Below are 27,774 nucleotides of genomic sequence, written 5' to 3'. Positions count from 1 at the left end.
CTTTTATACATATATATAATATATATAAATTATATATATACACATATATATATATGTGTGTATATATAAATTATATATACACATATTATATATATATAAATCTCCTGAGTTTCCTCCAATATGGAATTTTCATCAGGTTCTTGTTTCAGATTCCTTTGGGGTCCCAGTCCTTACAGTTTCACTGAATGACAGTAAACTGACCCTTCTGCACCTAGTGGGAGCATAATTCATTTTCTCTTAGAAGATCTTCCTAAAAGTAGTGTAATTAAATGCAGATTCAAAAAACTGTAGAATTAAATTTTTTCTGAACATGAAACACCTAAAACTTAATTAAAAATCAAGATTAATTGAGGTTTCTTAGCAGTAGTTGTCTGTGTTGTGTCCTGTGACATCACTGCTCTCTTGATTCTTAACCACACATGCATCATGCACTACACATGCCATCACACTATACAATATCAAGAAATGCTGACTCAAGCACCTCAGCTTAGATTCTTGAGATGCTGTATGTAATTCATTGATTTTCTTTTACTGTACATGAAGACTAGTCTACTCATTCAGAGCCATGATATTTTAATTATGGGAAACAAAGAATCTTAATGTTTTCTGACTGTCATTACACAGCATTGAAGTATCAAATCAGTATGTTTTAGATTGTATGGCATTAAAAGAATAAACACAGATGGACAATAAATGCTTTATAAAAGTATTTTTCTGTCTTTGTGTGTGTGTGTGTATTAGATGATTTTTAGTTCAATATTGGAAGCAATACATGTAAGATACATGTAAGTGGGAACACAGAATATGGGATTTGACCTTCAGTTAAATAAAACTACAGATCACATGTTAAGACTTGTTTCTACTTCAGATTTTTTTCTAACTTTAAACTTCTTTATGTTTCTTGAAAAGTTTTTAGCTTAACTGGCTACTGACAAGTTTTTTGTTTTGTTTTGTTTTTTGTTTTTTATTCCAAAGAGAGGCAATTTTTAACACATTTTTCCAGCAATAACTTGAAGCAGGTTACATTAAAAAATTTATATCTATATCTATATATATATAGATATAGATATAGATATAGATATGTTTAATACAATGAATTTTAGGGAGGAAAAATAGGACTAAGAAATCAAAACCAAACATGGAGTCAACTTCGGTGGAAAAATGAAAGTTTCCATTAACTCACACTCTTTTTTTTTTTTTTTTAATCTTAATTTGTTTATTGGGCTTGCTAACAGAGCATAGAGTGGGGTTTATTTGCAGAAGACTGGGCACCCCACCCCCATTTACTGCTGCTCTGGAAAGTCCACACACAAATATAGATCCTGTGACTTCCTGACAACCACACAAATTGGCAAGAGAGGTGCCTCATGGTGTTCTTGGCTTAGATATGCTTAGCCCCTTCCAGACATGCAGCTAAGGTCAACTGATTTGGTGGGAGCGGTAACTGACTACCCCATCTACTCCTTAATGAGCATGGGAAAGAGGTATGATGTTGCGGGCTCTCCTCAGGCCAGCTGTGAAGACCCTAACCTGGATGGGGTCCCCTGCCAATTGGGGGGGGGCAAGAGGCATGGAATCACGACACACAGACACACAGAACCCAGGAGTCGGGTAGAAGCAAGCACTAGGCGAGGTGCTGCAAGCTCGTTTAATACAGGAGGGGGCAGGCCTTATATTTCCTTTTTCTCCACCCCCAAGTCCCTTTAGTCAGCGTATCGTTTTCTGATTGGTCTGTGCCACGCAGTCTGTCAGCAGTCACTGGGCTCACGAGCAGGGTACGGTGGCGTGGGCTCCTTTTGGCAGGCTAATTGTGAAACCAAGAAGTGAAGTGAATTCTCGCTGAATCCCAGGGTTCTGGGTCCACGCCATCTTTGGAGGCCTCCTGCTACATTTCAACCCTTTTTCTCTAAAAATGACTGTCCAGCAAGAGCCTGTAGGCAGCTCCACCTCAGGATGATCCCAGGATCACGCACTATGCCTGTCTTAGGTTGTCCTATTCGTGCATGAACCTTACCCATCATTGGAGCATGGGCATACACGTCCATGTCCTGGCTTAGATTGATTCAGCCCAACAGGAGCTTACCCGTCATTGGCTACCAGCTCTCCAAGGGGTATCATCTTGGGGGATCAGTCGAGGTGGGGAATTATCTGTAGGAGGCCTTGTACATTTGTTTAAGACAAGTCTGTCGGGCTGCATAGGGCGGGCTGAAATCATCTTCTTGTATTGCTCTGAGGGCCTGATACACCGAGTGATTGAATTTTTTCTGACTGCAGGAATGAAGAACAAGGCATTTAAGGAGTAGAAAGAGAAGAATAATTATGCCTGTCAGGAGTAGGTAAGTGACAATCCAAGATGGGTCAAAGAGTGCTATTAGATTAGACCATATTTTCTCTAAGCATGTAACCCAAGGAGGCACTGCCTGCATAATCTGGGACAGTCAGGTTGAACAGCCCAATGCATGAAGTTGCGTTGTTGGTAGTGAAGCATAGAGAGTTATTTAGGGGCCAGGAGCCCTTGAGTGATTCCCAGGAAGTAAGTGGGTCCATGGTGGGGAGGCCAAGCATAGAATTAGTTGAATAGAGGGTGGGGTAGACTGGGGAATGAAGCGATAAAGACAAGAGTATAGGTGGGGAGGGGACCAAGGCCCAGAGATCATGGGCCAAGGTAGGGATGGGGAAGAGCAAACCAGTTATCCAGATACAGCGAGGTCTCTGGGTCCTGGGGGTCCCATTGGTCAGTTGCTGGTCTCACATCTCTCACTGGAACCCATACTGGCTTTGTTTCTGTCTGAGGAAACACACAAGCATAGCCTCACCCTCTTGTTAACAAGGGGGTGGGGAGTTGCCATTGACATGTTATGGGGTCCTCCCATCTCACCAGTGGCAGGGGTATAGGCCTAGGTATGGTAGCCCAGTGTTTGTAGGCCGGGCTCAACCCATTTTCATTGAAGGACAGGAAATTAATGCTGAATAGAGCTTCAATTAGAGCCAGGTGCAGGTCCCTTTTAGACTCAGGGGTAGCAAATTTTTGTAATGTTTCTTTGAGGGTCCTATTTGCCAGCTCCACAATGGCCTGTCCCTGTGGATTATAAGGGATGCCAAGGGAATGGCTAATTTTCCATGTTGACAGGAATGACTGGCATTGTAGAGAGGTGTAAGCTGGCCCATTATCAGTTTTTAGGGTCCATGTGACTCCCATTACCAGCATTGCTGATTTGACAGCCTTAATGGTGTGTAAGGCCTTTTCACCAGTTTCAGTGATGGTGAAAAGAAAGGAGGAGTATGTGTCAACAATGACATGGACATACTTAAGATTACCAAAGGAGTTGTAATGGGTGACGTCCATTTGTCAGAGGGCATTGGGTAGGAGACCACGTGGGTTGACTCCATATCAATTGAGGGGGCCTAAGGGAGCAAGGGGTGCACATGTAACACAAGATCTGGTCAGCTATTTGCACTGAGAGATGGGTAGGTCGGGTAGAAGGCGGTGCAGACTGTGAGGATAAAGGTGAAATTGTTGGTGTAAGGCTCTGGCTTGTTCTAGTAGAGGAATCTCTATCGACATAAAACGTTTATCTACTTTGTCATTTCCCTTTCCCAAGATCCCGGGGAGCTTGGTGTGATCTTATGTGGGAGGTGTGCCAGGGCCATTGTCTGTTATCTAAGATAATCTGGAGAGTTCTCATCATTGTAGTGATAGGATCCTTGTGGCTTTTTACTCGAGCAAAAGGAAGACATCTGAGGGCCTGAACCACATACTGGCTGTCGGAGAATATATTGAGCAGTTCAGTCTGGCAGACTTGGAAGTTTTCTAACAAGGCCAGGAGCTCCCCCAACTGAACAGAGCCGGGACTGGCTTGTACATAACAGGTGTCATCCTTTCCCATGCCTTTAATGACAATGCCATAACAGGACTTGTTGGCATCTGAAAAGGCTAGCTTGGCTAAAGGTAGGGAATTTTTGCAGGGGGAAGCATGCGGTTCGGTGGTAATTTCCAAACAGGCCAGGCTGGCCAGTCGCTTATCTGGTGGTGAGTGGTTATCCAAGTCCCCCATGAACCCGGACATCATTAGTTGGAAAGCCAGGGAGTGTTCCCATAATGTTTGGGAGTGCTTAAAAGGAAAGGTCAGTATAATTTTGTCAGGCTCCTTTCCAAATATGTGCCTGGCTGTTTGTTGGGCCTTAATTGCTAACTTGAAGGCAATATCATACTTAGAGCTAAGCCAGGTGGATCCACACCAGAGGGTCTTGCTGCCATAGCACCCCCAAGACACCATTTTTAGTCCAGAGGATCAAGGCCAGTAATGGCTCTGCTGGGTCATGACATCAGAGTGACGCAGACCAGAGTATATGATCTATCTTATTAAGAAGATCCTTAGCTGACTGGGTGAGAGGGATCCTTGAAGTTGGTGAATTATGGACTTCCAGCAGGGAGAACTAGGCCTGGAATTCCAAGTCAGGGACGGGTATAAATTATTTGAGCCAGTTTATTGTCCCACAGATTTCTTGGAGCTCCGTCAAGGCATATACAGTTTTTTACAAGATGGAAAGTTTAAGCGGTTTAATTACAGAATCTATATGGTAGCCAAGGAATGTGAAAGGTAGGATGTATTGTAACTTGTCTCATGCAATGTGATTGACTGCTCTAAGATCTTGGAGGAGTCTGTATTTCCCCAATTTCTTTTTCATAACAATTATTAGGGTATTATGTTTACTGAGAGAGGGCTTGATGTGGCCAAGCCTCAATTGTTCAGCTACCAAATTTTTGAGGGCAGATAATTTAGGTTCTATCATAGGCCACTGGTCCACCCAAATGGCATCATTAGAGAGCCAGGTGATAGGGATCGGCTTGGGGGCCAAGACTGGAGTCAATCCCAGGTGGGCAGTGGCCATTAGGATTGGGGGTGTTGGACAAGGTGTTGTCCTTTCCCTGATAATCCCAAGTTATCGTGGAGCATGATATCATCATAAAATGCATGGTCATCTGTGGGAAGGACCGGGCCCATGTCCTCTAGGATGTCTCAGCCCCATAAGTTATGGGGAACGTCTGCTACTATGGGGGTAACTGTGCCCTGGTTCCCATCCAAGTCCTTACAATATGCTGGACATGTGACCAGCTTGGTACCTTGTGTGCCACCAACTCCTTTTATTGATGGGCCTGGCCAGTATTTTCAATGAGGGAATTTAAAGGATTCAGCTTCTGATATAATGGTGACATCAGCCCCTGTGTCTACTAGGCCCTTTATGGCAGTTCCATCTAGGAACAGGGTCATTAGTGGGGAGTGGTTGAGGATTGGGAGAGTCCATAATATCTGTCTCATTTCCCCTCTTGTGGGTGGAGCTGAAGGGCACCCTGGGTGGAATTTAAAGGAGCTGAGTCTGATTGAGGCTGTGACCTACAGTCTTCAGCCCAACGGAACCCTCTTTTCACTTGGAGCAGTGAGTCTTGGGGCGGGCTGACCTCTTGGGCAGTGGTTAGAAAGTGGCCAAGCCCCCCAGAGTTCCAGCAGCCTTCCCATGCACCAAAGTGGGCAGGTTTTCCTTGCTACAAAAGAGTCTCCAAGGAGGCAGTCAAAGCCTCAATAGGGCCCACCCTAAGGTCTAAGTCTCTAGTAGCGAGTACCTATTTGTGAATGTTATCATTGTGGACAGGTGCAATAGCATTAAGAGTAGGGATGTTTAGTCCCTCCCAAGTTAATTGTTTGATAAGCACCTCGGGTGGATACAGACTCTACCCTCTGCTCTACTGCCTCGGTGACGCAGATAAGAAAGTCCATGAAGGACTCCCCTGACTGTTGAATCAAATTACGTAAAAAGACTTGTGGGTCACAGAGGGAGCAACATTTAAGGGCCTTAAAGGCCAAGGCAGAAACTTGTTGAAAATAGGCATGGAGGCCAATAGTAGACTGGGAGATGTGGTCAGTATATTGTCCACATCCCATAAGCATGTCCAATGTAATGTTGAGGCCATATTGGAGATTTAGGCATGCCTGGTTTTCAGCCTGATCATTATAGGCTGCGTGCCAGTTTAGAAAGACTGAGGGTTCTAAGACTGCCTTTAGTAAGTTATACCAATCATAGTGGGTTTGTAAATGTAAGGACCACTGGTGAAGAACCTGTTCGAAATATGAGGAGTCAGGGTCCGATTGCTCAGCTGCTTTGTGGATAAGAACAAGGTCAGCAAGTGGGGTGGGCAGCCATGGACGCTGTGCTGCATCAGGGCCAACGTTAACTGGAAATGCGGACAAAGGCAGGTGAGGCTTTAAGGAGGGCAGTCTAGGAGGGAGGGGCACATAGCAGGGGAAGTGGCAGGATGGTTACTGGTGGGGAGAGAGTAACTCTTTCCATGGTTAATAGGGCGGGGGAATTTCTGGGCATGGTAGCTCTAGGAGAGTATCCTGAGATATAGGCAAAGGAGCTCCTTCCTTATTGGAAGTGGGCACAGAGGCTGCGTCCACCTCCAGGTCTGGGAGCTCAAGGGTTGAGGTAATAGCCAGATCTACACTAGATTGCTCCCAGCAGTGTTTGTTGTGTGATGACTTCCTCAGGAGAGGAGGATTTAAGGCTAGAAATGATGGCTAGGAAGATCAGTATGAACGGTGTGGGGGGAGTGATCCCTAACCCGACCTCCCTTTTTTGGGCCCGCATTCATGTGTCAGGGTCCCACATGTTTTCAGGGGAGACCCACAGAGCCAAATTAGTGGCTTCATCCCAAAAGTGTTTGATATCTTTTGGTTTCACTTTCAACCCTCTGGTTTTAAGGAGAACCTTGAACGTTATTGTTTGTGGTTCCCTGCATTGTGGTGGTAAATTGCACATTGTGGGAAGGTCTCGCAAAGGGGAATTCACCACAAAAGTAGAAGATGAGGGTGACTACCAAGAGGGCACAAAGGAAGCAAAGAAGCACTGTGAGCCACTCGGATGCAAATTGCCCCAACATGTAAAGGTGTATCGGATCCATATCAGATCTTGTGCTCAGTGAAGGACTTCTTGAGGCCATGACACCTCCAGCCATATGCTCACATGGTGTCTCTGGGACAGGCAACAGGGTGACCCAATGCATGGGCTCTGAGTTCGGTGTGCATCAGCCCTTATGTGAACTCACTGGGACTAGCCAAGAAGGGGGAGGTGCCAATGTGGGCTTTGGGACCATGTGGCAGAGTGTGCCTCCCTGATCTAACAAACTAGTCCAACAATAAAGACTACAGACAGGGTGGAGGGGACAGAGGAGGGGGCTACTCACTTACCCTCGAGCAGCCAAAGAAACAGACAAAACTAGGGGCTTACTTACTGAACGAACCGAGGTTCTGGGTGTCACCAACACCATGGGCAGGAGTCCCTGTTCAGGTGCCAGGTGTTGCGGGTTCTCCTCAGGCCAGTTGTGAAGACCCTAACCTGGATCGGGTCCCCTGCTGATTGGGGGGGCAAGAGGTGCTGAGTCACAACACACAGAACCCAGGAGTTGGGTAGAAGCAAGCACTAGGTGAGGTGCTGCAGGCTCGTTTAATGCAGGAGGGGGCAGGCCTTATATTTCCCTTTACTCTGCCCCCAAGTCCCTTTAGTCAGCGTATCGTTTTCTGATTGGTCCATGTCATGCAGTCTGTCAGCAGTCACTAGGCTCACAAGCAGGGTACAGAGGCGTGGGCTCCTTTTGGCAGGCTATTTGTGGAAGTGAAGTGAATTCTTGCTGAATCCCTGGGCTCTGGGTCCACGCCATCTTGGAGGCCTCCTGTTACAGTATGACTATAGCTTGCCAGCATAGTGGTTGGAGGATACTTCCAGTTAACACTCCACCCCTTCCTCAGGCTCTTACATTCTTTCCACCAACCACCTCCACAAAAGTCCCTGAGCCTTGGAAGGAGTGATAGGTGTGGGATGAACTTCCTCCAGTTGTGGCAAGGCACTGAACTTCCAGGTCTCTGCATCATCTGTTTACCATGGGTTGTTCGCCCATTTCAGTGGGATTCCATCTACTATAAAAACACAAACAGCAAGAAGTAACATCTAAAGAGTGGCTGCTATAATAGCTTAATATATGGGTCTAAACACAAATGACTGGACGGTACTTTAGCAGATGTTTTACATCCATCTAACAAAACAATTGCAGTGACTTCCTCACTGGGGCCTATATCGACCCTGCCACAGGGGTGAACTGGTCTTCAGTACCAGATGTGTGATCCACCTCAGAAGCGGGCATTATATCCAATAAAAAATTTGGTGGTTGTACAAACACTAGGGGCCACTATTGCACTAACTGGAACATCTTGTTTGGCATGTTGATAGTTCAGCAAAGGGGTCCATTGTTTGGCAGAATTATAGGGGATAGTTCTCCCTTAGCCTTCGGCATGTCACTTTCTGGTGCTATGAAAGCCACCCATCCAGTGGCTGAGAGTTCCCACTTAGTCCAAGCTTGATTTCTCCCTCTCCTGTGCTCACTCACATCATGTGGTGTCTTCAGCAATAGGGTTTTACTGTCCACTTCCAATGTACAACCAACATTATTAGTAATGGCCTTTATTGTCCAGGGCCCCTCTTGGAAAACAGGTCATAGGGGCAACTGGGATTTTCATTTAATAACCATATGGCTTCTGGTAGAGCTTTCTTCTCTGTAGGGTTCCTTCTGTGCTGTTTTTTTTTTTTTTTTTTTTTTGTATATTTCTCTCTTAGTAATACCTTTCTCCTAATATTCTCTCTCAGCTTCCTTCTTTTCCTTTAACTCCCTGGATCCCTTCCATATTCCTGGTTCCTGCAGTTAAGTTAGGATATGCACTCACTTATAAGGATTTGGTACTAGGATTCACAAATGAGGGAGAACATACCACCTATTGTTTTTCTGAGTCTGTGTTACTTCAATTAGTATAATTTGGCTGGCATGGTGGTATACATCTTTAATCCCAGCACTCAGGAGGCAAAGGCATACAGATCTCTGTGAGCTCCAGGCCAGCCTGGCCTAATAGGGTTCCAGGTCAGCTGGAGCTACAGGGAGACCCTAGCTAACAAAAAGACCAAAGGGGCAGAAGGGAGAAAGAAAGGTTTTATTCTTAAGTTTTTAGATTTTATTTTAAAACTACTCTTTATAAATATTAGTATTACAGGGCTGGAGAAATGTCTCAACTGTTAAGAATACTGTCTATTCTTGCAGAGGACCCAGGATTGAATCCCAGCACCCACATGGCAGCTAACAACTGTCCATAACGCCGGTTCCAGTGGATCTGACAGCCTCTTCTGTCCTCACTAGACATTGCACAACTTGGGTGCACTTACATATATGCAGGCAATACATGCATACACATAAAATAAAAATAATAAATAAAATATTTAAAAAATAAATAAATATTAGTAATAGAAGGCTTACAGAAACAGAGAGACCCATATAAGCTAAACTAGACATATCCCAGTATAGACATGGGGAAGTTTGTGTGTCATTCTTAATCATGATAGAAATTCAAATGAAAATTTATTTGAGATACAAATTCACAACACTAATTGTACCACAAATATTACTTGTACATACATTTTTATTGTTAAGTCTATTCAAGATTTCAAGGAAAGGAAACCAGACTAGATGCCCATTTGTATACTTAAAATGTGGTACATATACACAATGAATTTCATTCATCCAAAAACAAAGATGAGGGCTAGAGAGATGGCTTAGCAGTTCAAAGTATGTACTTACAGTTAGTAGAGAGAGAGCTAGTTTGACTCTAAGCACCCACATTAGGCAGCTCACTACCACCTTTAAGACCAGATTCAGGGTCCCTAATGCCTCTGGCCTCCTTGGGCGCCTGCGTTCACATGAATATACCGCCCCCTACAAACATAGACATCATTAAAACTAATAAAAATGTATTTCATAAATAAAACTAAAATAATGAAATTCTCAACTGTATGGATCTGAAAGCTACAAAAGATTAGACTTAAGTGAGGTAACAAACTCAGAAGACAAAGTGTGTGTGTGTGTGTGTGTGTGTATATAGCCTAAAAACTAGGTAAGAATTCAAGAACTGGTAAAAATGAGTAACAGGAAGTGGGGAGGGCAAGAGAAAACATAGGAGAGGGATACCAGGGGATTGGGTATAGCAGGGAGTTCTGGGAGAAGAGGGAGAAGAGTTGACTTAAGCATATTTTGTTTGAAAATGTCATAATAATATCAAATGCCATGTATGCTCATTTATAAAACTGTTTTAAAAATTGAAATTAAGGAAAAATGTTGGCTAGGGAGTAGAAAAAGAATTTCCAAAATTTCTAAATGGTCCTATACATACTCCTGCTATCTTGTACTCCATACTTACAAGAAGGGACACTCCCAAAATTGATAGCTATATTATTATTAACTCTGAAATACATCGAACATTGGTTATTTCCTGAAGTGTCGAATACTCAGCCAATATTTGTTTATCTAATAATAAATAAACACTTCCTCAATATTGTGTGTATTAGCTTTTATACTTAATAAATGATATGTATATGTACAACAAAGAATTATTTTAAAGTATTTTTTATGATTTTTTTATCAGCATATATTTGATTTGTATAATGATTGTTATATAATTATATAGAATTGCTCAGAATTTTCTGAGGACATGTGGTGTTTATTTTTACTCCAACATCATAATAACCTGAACAAAGAGACTGACTCAGGTTTTTGTGGTTTTTGTTGTTGCTGTTGTTATTTGTTGTTGTTTTGTTTTTGTCTTTTTGAGACAGGGTCTCTCTGTAGTCCCAGCTGGCCTGGATACTCGCTATGTAGACCAAGCTGGCCTCAAACTCACAGAGATTTGCCTGCCTCTGCCTCCCTAGTTCTGGAATTAAAGGCATGTGCCACTATACCTGGCTATGACTTGAGTTTTTAAGAGTGGGCCTGAACTCAGAGAACACTAGTTCCCCTATCTATTAGAACAATCTGTCTGCCAGAACTGTGCAGATGAATTTCTTTTGTCCTTTCAACCTGTGCAGATAGAGCTGTCTGTGTCCTCACCCTCCTGTGTTGATGAAACTTCCTCTGGAACCGGGTTTCTCTCATTCAAAGTGACTTCTCCAGCTTCATTGGGAAAGTACAAATTTAAGTTCAGCACCACCTTTAATCTCACAGATCAGATGATTTTTTCATCCAACAAATGGTGCTCTAATTACAGCACTTTGATATGTTAATTTCAAGCATATCTACATTCATTCCTTATCATTTTGGGTGGAGTACCAAACCAAGGTTGTCAAGGAGATGCCCATGTCATCAGACCCAAGAGTTTGTGATTTTGTTGGGGTTAATTAACCCCAAAAGTTACTAGTCGGGATGATGTCCATTAGGAAAAGTCATTCCTACAGGAACAAAAAGGAGCGAGGAGTCTAAAAACCTCAAGTTGTCTTGTAGAACACTCTGACTAAAGTAATAATCAACATGACATCATACTTTATAGAATTCAATGTGATGCTTCTATACTCTCTACAGATATGATAAAATGATCTCCACATAACACATAGATACAATTTTGATTCACTTGACTTTACGGCATGTAGTCAAATCTGCATTTGTTGTAACTGTAACCCAGATTTTTTTCTATTTTTATAGAGAATCTAATGAATAAATACTTTGATGTCAAGAGTGAATTTACAAAACTGAATTTCAAGGAAGGGTTTTTTGAATAGGCATCAACCTTATTTATCAAAGTTTACTTCTTTAAACTTATAACTCATCCTTCATGTATACCCCACACTGTCTCAATTTCTATATGTAATAATCAGCTGTAAAAATTATCACCTTTGCATATTTCTATGAAAAATTTTACTTGCTTTTGGTCATTAAAAATGCTTTTACAGTAACAGAAAGAGAAAGCAACCAACTGAAAATTTCATAAAAAGATTTCATTTTCTCACATTCCTTATTTATTTCCATGTTCTTCCTTTCCAAGTGACCTATGAACATGAAAAAAAAATTCTCTCTAAAATTTGTGGCTTTTCCTTAGGAGCTTAAACTCAATGTCCTATCAGACATAAGAAAATTCCCTTTCCAGGCAAAGCCCCATAAGTGAATGCAGGCCTCACAAAAGAATTTGCTCCTGAGAAATAAAGTAATAGCAGTAGAGGCATCCTTGACAAGGGTTATGTATTTACATAAGCTATTCTCTTGATCCACAGCCTATTTACCATTTACTTGTTGATGTGATAAGCTTTTATGTCTGCCATAATCTTTCAGCATAGGACATTGTTTTTAGTTAGTTAGTTAGTTAGTTAGTTAGTTAGTTAGTTAGTTAGTTAATTTTTAGTTGACAAGATATTTTGGTGCTATCTTGGGTCTTGATGTTATTATAATTTTATGAAATGAATTATATAGCCATCTTCAGTACTCTACATTGTATAATAGTTTATATAAAATCTCAAGGGATTAAAGTACCATAACCTTACTCCCTGAAGACACTGTTAATCTTTTATACGTACCTGCATAAACTGCATGTAACTATATTATTAAACAAATATAATTTCAATATCAAATTAAGCATTGCTATATTCAGGTTTATTGTTTGTTTTCTAAAATAGGCTTTATGTCCCTGAGGAAATAGTTCATTTCTCTTGGGGTTTAAAATTTAAAAGCAATTAAATATGCTATTCTTAACAAAAATATCTCTTTTCGAGTCCATACCTTTGAGGAATTCAAGGGTCGTGTGTTTGAACTGAGCCTGCTGATATACAGAATGATGAGGTTGGATTTAGAAAATTCAAGCTAGTCACGAAGACTGTTCAGGGCAAAAAATGAATGACCAATCTCCATGGCAGGGACTTTACTCAGGAAATATTTGTTCTTTTGTTAAAATGGCAGAGTATGATTGAAATTCATGTTGATGTCAAGATAACTGATGGCCAGTTGCTATACCGGTTCTGTTTTGGGTTAACTAAAAAAATGCAACAATCAAGATTCAAGACCACCTATGTGATATACCAACAGTGCCAGATTTCTGGAAGAAGATAATGAAAATGATGACCTGAGAGGTGCAGACAAGTGACATGAAAGAAACGATTAAAAGATTGAGTCTAGACAGCCCTAGTAAAGATTCAGAGAAAAAGGCTTCCAGTCTACTTTTTCCCTTTCATGTTATGTTCTTAGAAAAGTCACAGTGCTGAGGATGCCTAAATCTGAATCAGGAAAACTCAAGAAGCTTCATGGTGAAGGTGGTAGTTCCTTATACAACAGCGTGTGATGCACACAGAAGGCCACAGCCAGCCAAGTTTTAGAGAAAAAGAAGAGTGCAGAGTGTATGTCCTTGGATAGAACTCCTATGTTAAACCACCTACCCATGGCTCAAGGACCATTGTGGGGGTGGGGCAGAAAGATTGTAAAAGCCAGGGTTGGTCCATGAACATAGGGAAACAGAGGCTTTCAGGCCACTGGAAGCTTGCTCCTGTGAACTTGTTCTATTCCTTTCTGTAGCAATTTCTTCCTTACTGAAACATTTCATCCTGGAGGTTATCTCGTTAAGATTCAGGAACTTCTTAATTGAGGTTCCTTGCGACTCAGGAAGTCCCTGAACCTGGCCAAATGCACAAGGCCCTCTCTTAGCAAGGTTGTATAAGCAGTAAGGAGAACTGAGGAAACTAAGCCAGTTGAACTGCTTAGAAGAATTCATTGACCTGTTGAGCTGCCTCTGAATTGTGCAGAAAACTCCGTTCATGAATCACCACTCATGTTGGGATAGACTTTTGATGAAGCAACTGCCTTTCAGTGGTTCCGGTTCCTGTAATTGACCTCTCACTGTACTCCTGTAAGTAACTCCAGTAAACTCATTGGTTCACCAACTGAAATTTCATGGCATCCTTACTTTATCCTGTCCTCAGTTCAGTTCCCTATCTTGGACTTGCATGTATTTGTTCTTATCTCCCAAGAAATAGTATCACACAACACTTTCTTACTGAAAAAAAATTTCTATAATCTGTAAATAATTTTGTGAATAATTTTTCACTAGTCATTTTGACTATTCTTACTTATTTTCTATGCGATTGTTTTAGGAGTAGGGATTCTATGTGCAAATATATTTAGTTACTTTTATCATAGTACTTCCAGCTTATATTTCCATTTGCTTTCTCTTTTGAGATTTTTAAACATTTTTTCAATGACTGCAATTTCTTATGATATCTGATTAGGTCGGGTCAAAATTTCATTGTTAAAATACAGCTTTCTTATGTATTTTAAGGTATTTAACATGTTTAGCTCTTTGTTACTAGGATATATTTTATTATAACTAAGCATGATAAATTTTTTATTTTTAAATAGTCCTTTTATTTTGTTAACAGTTTTGTGAGGGCTTCTGTCATTTCATTAAATCACGTTTTGTGTTGGCTCTGCCAATGTAGACAAACTTATTCCCTTTCCTTTCATTAACAAAGTTATTTTCTGAACATGCTGTTTATTCATTATCCCTCTCTTCTACCTAGAAATATGTGAGTTCTTTAACTCTACAGATTATATTTCTTGAACAAAGTTCCAAAATTTTGTTTATTGTTAAAATTTCAAGTTCTTTGTATATTTGATTTTGTGTTAAGATATGCATTTATGTATTTATTTATACAGGTAATTGAATCCAGGGTCTTGCATATATTAGGCAAGCACTCTACCACTGAGCTCCATCCCCAGACCTTCCTTATCTTGAGATAGCATCTGAGTTGCCCATGTTGGCCTCAAATTTAACATTCTACTGTCATGCCCCCTAATTAATTCAGATTAGAAGGGTGTGCTACCGCGTGCAGCTTACTTGACTCATCTTCTCAAATTCCTAATTAATGTGACAGAAACCTCAACTTCCTCTCCAATGCATATTTACTTATTTTTAATAAGCTAATATCCTATATGGTTAGAAATGAAATAGAGCTATTCCTCTTCCTAGACTTACCTGCACTTACTGATGTTTATAAGCAAGAAGCTTATAATAGAAATTAATAACAGAAACAGAGACAGCTGGTTGAAAAGATGTACAGAGATGTTTTTAAAAGTACCAACTTCACTGCTATTGTTTTTTTCCTTCTTTTACTCTGATGTCCTGTTCCTCCTTGAAAAAAGTTATTGATGTAGAAGCCATGGTTGGTCAAAATCATTAGGTCAAAAGTTATAACTAAAGAATGAAGTTCAGATTGAGGAAGAGGCCCCTGACATGATATACTGTAGCCACTTTGTCCGCCATTAAGTATTTAATTCATAACTTTATTTCTTTTGCACCCATTTATTTATTGTATGTGTGTTCATGTGAAGGTCAGAGACAGCTTCTCTCCTGTCGTGTGGGTCCCCAGGATAGAACTCAAGTCAGTACGCTTGGAAGAAAACATCTTTATCTGATGAGCTGTCTCCCTGACCACAATTTGTAACTTTTAAATAAGAAATATGAACATTTTCTTGTTGAACTATATATAGTAGGCCAAATCCCTCATACGTTTCAGCTAACTACTTTCTAATGCAAATCATGGTTTGGTGTTTGGTTTACATTTCAGAAGTTTGTGTTGCCGACACATGTGCATATGTATATATGAGTCAGGTATATCCTAGTTTTATTTATTCACTCTTATCTATTTTTTATATTTATATTTTATGTATCTACCTCAGTATTTCAGTATTATTAAACATATTATGATTGATCTACTATTATTCCCTCTGCACCATGGGTACCTTTCAATGGTCAGATCTTTCTTTACCGGCTCATGGTTGTGGCAGAAGTTGGAAGAGCCAAATAGTGGAAGGTCTCTCAGCCACTGACAAATGCAAGGTGTCTGTGGCCAGACCATGTTGTGAGGAAGCAGCAAAGTTGCTGATTTCCTGATGAACATTTCCTGATCTTGCTTCCCAAAATTCTTGAATCATCTTTCCTCAACATCAACTCTTTTTTCTTCTTCCACGTCTGTTGGAAATCAGGAAAACCTCATAGTCTCAAACAATTCTACTAATAAACGTGAGTCACCTGGAGTCTCACAAACGTTCAAAGTCTAGTTTCATTTCCTGGTTTCTTCCTATGATGCAGAATTTTTGTCACTTGCTTGGCCCTCAGGATTAAAAACTCTAGACCACCTCTTTATTTCATTATTTTTTTTTAAATATTTTACTGAACTTTTGTACATTTCATACAACAGTTCTTAATCAAATTAAGACCCTCTCCCCCACCCATGACCTCCCACCCCACCCCCAACCAAACCTCATATATTCTACCATACATGTTAAGTTCCATCTGGTCAAGCATCTTAACTGAATGTCCTTAGGTGTAAGTTCATCCACTGGAGTCTATTCAGCCTGTCTAGAGATCTCAAGAAAAGTCTATTCTCCCTCACGCAGTGGTAATCAGTCTTCAACAGTTCTCAGACTAGAATCTGCCCACCACCCACTTCTCTCACAGCACTCTGGACCCTTTTCTATTTGAGTTGGCATGGATCTGTGCTCAATGCCTCCATTGCCACAAGTTCACATGAACGAGCTTCCAGTGGCCTGAAAGCCTCTGTTTCCCTATGTTCATGGACCAACCCTGGCTTTTACAATCTTTCTGCCCCACCCCCACAATGGTCCTTGAGCCATGGGTAGGTGGTTTAACATAGGAGTTCTATCCAAGGACATACACTCTGCACTCTCTTTTTCTCTAAAACTTGACTGGCTGTGGCCTTCTGTGTGCATCACACGCTGTTGTATAAGGAAGTTTCACTGGTGAGAGTTGAAGGATGCACTAGTTTTCTCTCTACCCATATTTTCACTATGTTCCATGAACTTTAGATGTAGAGGTTCCACTCTACATACATGTAGATATGTCATGTAGGACTGAGCATCTCTCAGACATATATTCTCTGTGTGTGATCAGTGTGGAACTCTACAGTAGCCTCCATCCGTTGTAAAAATTGCAAGTGACATATGTTCTCCCTCATTTGCAGATTGTAACATCAATCCCTTGTAAGTAAGTATACATCCTGATGTAACAGCAGGAGCCAGCAAAGCAGAAAGGAAACATGGAGGTAAAGGGAAAGAAAGAAAGAAAGAAAGAAAGAAAGAAAGAAAGAAAGAAAGAAAGAAAGAAAGAAAAAGAAAAAGCCTGAGTGGAAGTGTTCAGCTGGAATCAGGGAAGGAGGGACATGCAAGGGACCATAGTGTGGGGGAGGAGGGAACTCAGGAGATCGGGGATGGGGGAGGTGAGCATTATAGGGGGATGGTGGGGATAATGGGGGTTTTGAATTGGGAAGGAAGGAGGGAGGTTGGACAAGGAGAGAGAGCAGAGAAGAATGGATTATGGGTACTATGGGAAGACAGGGAAATGTATTGACCTGGGAACCCCCTGAGAAATACACATATAATGTCTGGTGCATGTGTATACCTGGGGGCTCTATGACAAGGAGAGGGACCCGCTTTGGAGTGGTTGGTCAGAATAGTCCAAGAGACTCCAAAAATAACAGAGGCTATTACCAGAGACCTTGGTTATCTCCCAAAATTCAAGGAAAGACCCTATTGCTGAAGACAAGTCATAATTCAGGCATGGGACTTGGAGCAATGGAGCAGGAACTGACCTGAAAGTCTTTTATCTGATTGCTACCTCTCATAGTTCTAGAGGATACTATAAACACTGCTAAGGGAGAAAATCAATCCATGGTCCAACACAGTCCTAAACATAAGGAGTGGGCCAGCAAGCAACCTCTATAGGTTCAATAATGGTGCTGTTATCTGAGGTAGGGGTGGTGATCAACAGCTAGCTAATTAGACTTAAAGGCCTCTAAATGGGAGTGAACTTATGGGGGGTACTGTAATTATAGTCAAATACACATGGCTAGAGAGGTTATAGATCCTAGAGAAAACCCTACCTCTGTCATATCTCTAGACAAATGAAATTTCTTACCATATGCTAAATATGGATCCTATATTTACAGACAAGTATACAGTAAATCAATCAAAGACTACCTCCTTTTACTAAGAGCCCCAAGTTTCATATACATCTCACGTAAACTGCGTTTTTTGCCTATGGTTGCCAAGAAAACTTTAGAATGAATAGGGGAAAGTCTTGAACTTGGCGTGAAAGAGACAAACAAAGATACTGATTCTGTTTGTCGTTGTTGTTGTTTAGCTTGGATATAATAACACTATTTTTTGGTCTTTTTGAAACAGGGCCTCCCTGTAGCCCCAGCCTGCCTGGAACTCGCTATGTAGACCAGGCTGGCCTTGAACTCACAGAGATCTGCCTGCATCTACCCTCTTTTTATTATCAATTTTCAGAATTTTATAACATTCACACTGTTTTTCTTTTGGAAATTTTTGTTTCATTTTGCTGTTGTCTCAATTAGTTAACTTTTATACTTTCCTTAGACTAGCTTGTTACAGAAAATCTTTTTGACCATTACACTTGGTGTATTTAAATAATTTAGAACTAAAAATTAGCTTCTTATTAAACTACTGGAATAATATAGTTTGCTCGTTTAAAATGAGCTTTTGGAAGTTATTCTACAATTAAATTTATTATTTTCTATGTTTTCCATCTTTTCTATGTTTTGATATTACATGCTGAAAACACACATTTTTAATAACTCTCAGGTTGCACGATCAGGTGCGTGTCGCTTTTGGAATCATACAGGATGCTGTTCGTCTTTGCCTTACGTCTTCCTTTCTTCCCTTCACATTCCCATTCTCAGCTGCTTTCTGAGTTCTGAACATGAAAAACTCAATTATGTATTCATTTGAAATGTGTCTGTGCTTTTTAGTTGTTTCAAACTTGATTTATTTTCAATCTTCTGAGACTATTTGCTTCTGAATCACAGATGAGTCCTGAGCTATTTCCTGAATTAATATCAATGTTATATGTTTTGTCTTAATTCCGTCTCTGTTTTATGCTCTTGGCATCATTTTTTTCATATTTCTTTTTTGTTGCTTTGTGTCCTGTAATTTGCCATATGTGTTTGTTTTGTATCTTCCAAGGTCATAGAAAAGGTCATCATCTTTTTTAGTACTGCTAGTGATTTTTTATACTTCTCAAAGTAATATTTGACACATTTTAAAAAAATAAAAATAAAAGAATATTTTATTTTCATGTGACAGTTGTCATCACAATCAATTTCTATTCATAAACTGTCCTGGACTTTTAGCTTTAATAATCATATTTATAATGATTTACAGTGTCTGAATTTAATTGCATTTATGTTAAATAATTTGTTTCTGGATATTTGTACACTGAGAGATATCACTTGTTTTTACTATTTTAATAGATATTTCACTAGACTTATATATGTATTCAACTTATTTCTCACAGAGCATATATTAGTAAAACATGATTGAAATTGTTCACATTTGAAAATGCTTTATTCGTTTTATGTAGAAGTTTTGAAGAAGAGTATTTTATTCCAAAATGACTAGAAATTATTCTTTTATTTCTATTTTTTGGTGCCTAATATTGTGGAAAAGCTCCAACTTTGTTTCAAAATATACAGACATATTTTTCTGCATTTATAGAAATATAGTTGCATGTATTATTTCTGAAATGTTTTCTTGTTGTTCTTTAAACACGATTAGGGCACCTTTAGAAACTAATTGTTCCATGTGCCTTCCTTAAAGCATGATCAACCTGCTTCTCCCTACCTTTTGGTAGTCTTTCCTCAGGTCTATGTTGTTTTGGTTTGATGTAATATCTGTGAAAAATTAACTTTTGATCCAGTTATTCCACTCTGTTTTTCCTTTAGACTGCCAATAGTTTTCATTTAAACTCTATATTGAATGAAAGAATCAATATTAACTGAGTAGCTTATGATTTTAATAACTATTTGCAGTTTTTCAGCCTACTACAATGATACCGTGGAACAAAATATAAATTGCATTTACAGTTGCATTTCTGCCCTCATTTGTATCATCAGCATTTTAATTGCTAATGGTCATTTGTGAAAACTTTCCCTCTGTTCTGCTTTCAATTTGTTTCAGGGGAGCCCATGACTCTTCTCTACGGCTCCTTACGATTGTACGATTCTATTTCTGCTCCTCCTGTCCAAGCTGATCTCTGTTTTTTGTCTTGTATCCTCATTTAATAATGATGACAATGTTTCTGGTCACTGTCCCTACCATTAGCTATTATTCGGGAAACCATAACACCCCCCCACACACACAGCTTGTTTAATATTTATTTGATGCTTGATTCAAACAGTTAGTGCTTACAGAGAATTTCAATACTGCAGTTCTGATACAAGGAGCCTGAATAGGGTGAAATTCTACTGGCATACGCTTAATTCTCAGCAGTAGCAAATTCCATGGAAAATGCTAATAGTACTGATTATGAAAGATGTAAATAAAGTGTCGATATTGCTGGGCACATAAAGACCAATTCTAATAAGTGATAAGAGAAATTATGAGAAAGTGAGAAAGGGGAACTTTTCTTATTTTTCTACTGTGGTAATTTTTCCTCACAAATTGAGACCTTAGTCTTTTGACATGAGTTTACTTGCTAAGCGAACTTTTCCTGTATCTGTTAACTCATTGTTATTGTTATGATCAGTGACATACAACAGCCAAACTCATTGTTATTTTTATGATCAGTGACATACAACAACAAACTTTAGCTTCCTGTACTGTTGAAAAATTCATACCTACCATTCAATGCAATTAAGGCATGTAAATGTATGAGAGATACAGGCAATGCTAATGGCTATCCTGACCTTAAACTCCAAGACTCTGGTTATAATGATGTTTCTGCTATTTTCACCAGCTACTAACTCTAGTCTCTGCTTTACTTTCAAAAAATCGCCACTTTTTTTAAATTGTTTTTTAAATTTTGTAACACATTTTCATTCAAATATAGACCCTCTCTCCCATCCATGCCTTCCCCATCCCCCCACCAAAGTCTATCCATTCTGCCATACATGCTGAGTCCTATTCATTCAGGTGTTTGTACCCAAATGTCCTCCAGTGTATGTGCGCCCACTGGAGTCTAGTCAGCCTATCCAGTGGTCGTATGTAAGTCATACTCTCCCTCAACCAGCAGCAATCAGTCTCAAATAGTTCTCAATCTACTGCTGGCCTGCCAACTATTTCTCACCTCCCCTTTGGGCCCTTGTTCAATTGAGCTGACATGGGTCCCCTGCTCAATGCCATGGCTGCCACAGGCCACTTGCACAACTTTCTTTTAGTTTTCTTATTATTGCCTTTAAAAACTTATTAATACTTCAGTTAAAACTATTTCTTTATGATCGGCAACTTCTTTTCATTACATTATAGTCTAAGAATATTCGCTCAGGGACTATTTTGTGTTGAGAACACTGTGCCCTCTCAATAGCTCAGTCCAAAGCAAATGGAGAGAGTATGTCATCTGTTAGGAAGCTGTCCTTTTAACAGTGAGGCTTTGTGATAAGAGGGTGATTTCACCTTGAGAAAAGTGAATAATGAGGCCAATTTTTTCTTAGATATAGATGTGGAAGAAGAAATGGGCGGGTATAATGCTGGTGGGAGTTAGTGGGTAACATCAGGATTTGGCCTAAAGACGGCTCAATTTATCTTTGCTGTTTGAATATCCAAAATTGTTTCATGGTGCCCAGTCAGTTCCTAATGTCAGAAATACAAATGATAATGTAGATGGAATGCGTAGCATACACATTGGCTCCATAAACTATACAGAAACAAGTCAATACAATGCCTATTTACATAAAATGCTAGATGTATGTGTATTTGAAATATTTTAAATATCTAATTGACCTTGTCTTCCAAGGTATGTGGATTAACTTAGCAAATAACCCAATTTGTATGTTATTCCATCCTGCTTTTGATGAACAATGTTGAGCAACAATGAGTATGTGAAGCATTTTGTACAAAGAATATTGTCCAGAAACTATATGTGAGATAAATGGAGAGACTATCAATTCTGATTTACATATAATCAAACAATAATACAAATAGTCAAAATGGTAAAATAATAATAACAATAGTCAAAACAAGAAAAAATTTCAAAGATAGATCTTTTGTTTCTGTTCTGAGTATCCGAAAAACAATTAAAGGCAATATATATTAAATGTATGATAAACTCAATAAAGAAAACAGATTTAAGAAAAATGACATAAGCTAGACATATGACATTCTTAGAATCATGTGAAATTATGTCAATTATTCAGTACAAGATCATTTTAATAAAACCATTGATAAATATCAGAATTAATATATTTACATAAGAATTTGCACAGATACCCACATTCAACTTATGATATACATACGTAGACAAATGAATATATGAATATGTATACATATACATAGTGTCATCTAATGATAATTTTGGTGTATGTAATATATACATGCATATATATATATGCATGCATAAACACATACGTGTTGATATATAATGCCCTATAATTCCCCCAAACTTTTTCAATCAGGTAGGCCCAATAAGAAGTTTCAGGTAAGAGTAACATATTTGCTCTTTTTTCTTTTAAGTCTTTTAAAAAAATTTTTATTATTTTTATTTTATGTGTATGAGGGTATTGCCTGCATGTATGTGAGTGTGCCGTTCTTAAATTCCCTCCTGACACTTGCATTGACTATAGGTGAGTCATTTATTGATAGATACAGAACTAGACATGTTGTTTGAAAATGAATGATTTGGAGGAAACAAGCAATGTTAAGCAAATAAAAAATACCAGTAACAGTTTGTCCAACTCTTTATTGAAAGTCTACAAAGATTTTGCATTGAGACGTGTTTTCGATTTTAATATAAATTGGAAAATTTAGCAAATTTTACAGAAGGTATAATGAAGGAGAACAGATCAATGTTGTATCAGCAATGTTAACTGAGAAGTCCGGACCTTACAGCAAAAGGTGGATGAGAGATCATGAGATAGCTATTAGTTAAGTCTCATACAAGCATACAGACCTTAATTTGACACAAGGAACCAATAAAAAAGAACTCTGGGAATGACGATTTGCTTTGGTAGTCACAGTGCTGGGGTGGGGGAGACAGGCTCACAAGCCAGCTTCCAGCCTTACATAGTGAGTTCTAAGCACTTGAGAGACCTTGCTTCAATAAAGATAAGGCAACAGCATATGAATAATGACACCTGAGGGGATAGAGAAAGAGAGAGACAGAGACAGAGACAGAGAGAGACAGAGAGAAATATATACTTGTGAATTATAAGTGTGTATTCTGTGAATAATAGTAAATGATTCTATATATATGAAATATTTGCAATTAAAGGATCAATGGCTCTCCTAGATTGTTATGAATATTAAATATTTTACTATAATTCATCACTTTGAGGAAGTTGTTTATTAGATGCGTTTGACCTCAGGAAAAAATTAAGTCTCTTTTTGCTACTGCCAAATATATTATTTATCTGGAAAAGACACGCTCTTCTGACCGCCTCAGACAGTGCATGACACAGATACACTTACACACATACAGGCAATATACTCAAACACATAAAATATAATAAAATAAAAATAATAAACAAAATAATTTTTTAAAAGGTTAAGCTATTTGACAAAGTCTAACATGCCCTAGAGATAAAATTCCTAGACAGAATGGAACTGGCGAGAACATAACATAATTAAGCCTATATAGGACAAACTGATAATCATAGACATTCTACATGAAGCAAAATTTCAAAGGATTCTCATTAAGATCAGGAACCAGACAAGGCTGTTCACTATGCCCACTTGCTTTCACTATAGTGCTTGAATCCCTAGACAGAAGAATACAAAATAGAAGGGTTTTTGTCTGGTTTGATTTGCATGGGTCTTGGACATGCTGTCTCCATTGCTGTGAGTTCAACTGAGCAAGTTCTCAGTCACCTGGAAACCTCTGTTTCATTTTGGTCATAGATGGGAGAGTATGGGAGTGTATATAGGAGAGAGAGTCTAAATATAATTTAAATATTTTTGTATGAAATGCCAAATATTCTTAAAATATATTGTATAAAAAGGAAGGAGATAAAAGAAGTAGTCACTGGGACAAAAGAAGTCAAATTAACCCATTTTGTAGATGATAATGATATTATAAATAAGTTATCCCAAAACTTTCACCAGAAAACTTCTAGAAATGTTCAACACTTTCAGAAAAGTGACACGATATAAAATTATTTTACAAAAATCAATAGTTTTTCTATATATCAGTAACAAGCAGAGATAGAGATCATAAAAACACTCCCATTACAATAGCCTCAAAAAGTAAATTTCTAGGAATAAACATAAGCAAAGACAATAAAGTTCTCTACAATAAAACTTGAAAGTTTTGAAGATATTGCCAAAGACACCAGAAGATGGACAGACCTCCACTGCTCCTGGAGTTACATAATTAATACTGTGAAAATAGCCATCTTACAAAAAGCAATTTACACAGTCAGAGCAATCCTAATCAAAATCTCCATGACAATTTTCACATAAATAGAAAAAAATCATCCTAAAATTAAAATGGAGCTACAAAATACCCCAGATAGCCAAAGCAGTCCTAAGCAAAATGTGTACTACTGGAGGGATTCCCTCCCATACTAGATTTCAAGATACATTAGAGAACTATAATAATAAAAACAGCCCAATATTAAAAAAAAAACAGACATATAGATCCATGGAACAGAAAAAAATCCAAACATGACTGCACACAGTTGAAGTCACCTCATATTCGACGAAGACGTTAAGAATACACACTGGAGGAAATACAGCATCTTCCACAAACGATGCCTGGAAAGCTGGATCTTCACATGTAAAAGAATGAAATTAAATACTTATCACTCGTCCTGTACAAAGCAATCAACTGCAAACTGAAAAAAGACCTCAACATGAAACAGGAAATAATGATAAACTATTAGACAAAAACAAAAACAATACAAGATATAGGTGTGGAACAGGACTTTCTAATTGAATTTTGTTGGCTCTGGGATTAAGGTCAACAATTGACAAATGAGACATCTTTAAACTAAAAGTCCTCTGCACAGGAAAGGAAACAACCAGTCCAGTAAAGAGGAAGCCTAAATATTGGGGGAGAATCTTTTCCAGCTTTATATCTGATAGAGGATTAATTTCCAGAATATAAAAAGATCTCAAACAACAAAGATTCAATAAAATAAAATAAATGACCAAATTAAAATATGTGATACAGGGACTGTAGAGATGGCTCAGTGGTTAAGAATACTGGCTGTTCTGGCAGAGGACCTGGGTTCTGTTACCAGGACCTACAAGGTTGCTAACAACCATCCTTAACACAAGTTCTAGGGGATCCGATAACCTCTTCTGACCACCTTGGGCATTGTACAATATGCGTGCATTCACATACGTGCAAGCAATACAAACATACACATAAAAAATAAAATAATAAATATATTTAAAAATATGCAATACAGATCTGAACAGAGTTCTCAAAGAATAAATGAAAACACTTAATAAGCATCCTAAAAAAGTATTCAGCCCCCTTAGTAACTAGGGAAATGCATATTAAAATTGCATTAAGATTTCATCTTATCCCAGTATGAACAGCTAAGATCAAGAAAACAAATGACAATGAATGCTCGTGGGACATCGGAAAAGGAGAACCCTCATTCTCTGCTGTTGGAAGAAATTGCAAACTGGTGTGTCATTGTGGGTTTCAGCCTGAAGAACTTTTTATTTATTTATTTATTTATATTTATTTATTTATTTATTATTTGTTTATTTTTGAGACAGAGTCTCCCTGTCGCCCCAGCTGGCCTGGAATTACCTATGTAGACCAGGATGGCCTTGAACTCACAGAGATCTGCCTGCCTCTGCCTCCTTCCTAAGTGCTGGAACTAAAGGTCTGTACTGCCATGCCCAGCAGTGTGGAGAACTCTTAAAAACTAAAAATAGGTCTACCATATGACCCTGTTCCAAAGGACTCGATATCCTACTATAGAGGTATTTTCTCAACAGTATTTGTTGATGTTCTTTTCAAAATAGCTAAAACATGAATAAACTTAAAGTCCCCCAGCCAATGAATGGATAATAAAATGTCACACATTTACGCTATTGGGTTCTATTCAGTGGTAACAAAAAATGAAATCAAACAAAGTGAAGTTACCCAGATTAAAAATAAACAAGCAGCAGATGTTCTCTTCCATTTATGGATACTACTCCAAATCCTTAGACGTGAGTATATATTCTGTTTTAACCACAGGAGAAAGGAAAAGAAAAGAAACAAAGAGGTGCTATGGAGGAGAAAGCACCTCAGAGGGAGATAATGGGCAACAGGTATTATCAAGAGGGGAATGGAAAATGGGGGTACGGTACCTGTTGAGAGAGGGTGACGGAGAGAATGTAAATAATGCTTAAGTACTTTGAAAAACCAAAGGGAAATGGAATACTCAGGCTGGAGAGTTCATAGACACTAGAGAAAAGACTATCTCTGTCATTTCCTAGACCAATGCACTCTCTGACTGTATTCTGAATACATTTTCTTATATTTATAGAGAAGTTTAATTCTCACCTCTCATCAAAGAAGCTTCTTTTACCAACAGATGGAGACTATTAAAAAGTTTTGCAGAAGGCCTCAACTGGCCAAAGTGTAGAGTGTAAGAGACTGCAGAGTATGTGTCCCTGGATCCCTGGAGAGGACTCATAATAAACCTCACCCACCCACGGCTCAGGGACCATTGCAGAAGAGGGGGAACAAAGATTTTAAGCCATGGTTGGTGCATGATCATAAGGAAACAGAGTCTTCCAGGCCTCTGGGAACTTATATGAACTTACAGGAATAGTGACAGCAAGCACAAGACCCAGGCAAACTCAGACAAAAACCCAGCATAGAAATGGGGAAATGGGCAGCAGGCTCCAATTTTATCAGAAAAATTATTGGCAGATGATTGCTGCTGTGTGAGGGAGAGTTGATATTTAAGGGCATTACTCCAAATAGGTTGACTAGATTCCAGTTGATGAACTTGCACTGAGGGACATCTGGATAGATAATCTTGACTTGATAGGCTTTAACATATATGAGAGAATGTATGAAATCTAGTGAGGGTCCTGTTGGGGGGTTGTGGATAGGGAAGGGGTATAAATATTGTCGATGTATATTTTATGAAATACATAAAAATTCAATAAAATATACATTGAGAAAAAGGAATAAGGTGTATTTTGTTAACTCATAAATAATGATTATTGGAAAATTTCAAGTAACCTGAAAGTTACCCTTCTGTAAATTTTAAGTATTTATCAGAAGCTAAAAGGTTGAAAGCTCTATTTTTCTTAGAACTTATCAATGAAATATTAAAATAGAAAATAAAATGAAATAAATATCATTTAAATGGTGTAAATCTCCACTGACAAAAATTTAGCAGTATAAATGAGTTGTTTGCAGAAACAATTCAGAACTCAAATTAAATTAGAGAAAAAGAGATCACTAGTAATTTCAGCAAATATGTGTATATATAACAACATCAATAATATTCCTCTTATATAAAGCACAAATTTCCTCAACTTGATAAAGAATTTCTACAGGAATCAAAGAGCATATACATCACATTTAATTACACAAGAAATTCTCTCAGAATTGGGACTAAGTAAAAAAATATCCAATCACAAACTTCCTGTTCAGCATTGCAGTGGAGTACCTAACAAGAAAAACATACGCCAGTAGAAAAAATTATAAAGTAAAATTGCTTTCATTTGCAGATGACATAATGATCTAAACAGGAAATAAATCATTCAAAAGTGTTCTAGTACAAGTGCCAATTCTGTCATGTTTAAAGAATATGTAATAATAATTACTAATTAAAACTGAAAAGTTACTTTCATTAGTGTGTTTACCAGTCAAATCTTCCTAATGATCAAAAATCTAAATGCACTAAAATAAAACATTGACATATTTTGCATAATAA

The sequence above is a fragment of the Nannospalax galili genome, unplaced genomic scaffold, assembly GCF_000622305.1.
Source record: "Nannospalax galili isolate Female #2095 unplaced genomic scaffold, S.galili_v1.0 scaffold278, whole genome shotgun sequence".
In the NCBI taxonomy this organism is placed as follows: Eukaryota; Metazoa; Chordata; class Mammalia; order Rodentia; family Spalacidae; genus Nannospalax; species Nannospalax galili.
The sequence above is the reverse complement of the archived record's forward strand: the minus strand, read 5'-3'. Positions refer to the sequence as shown.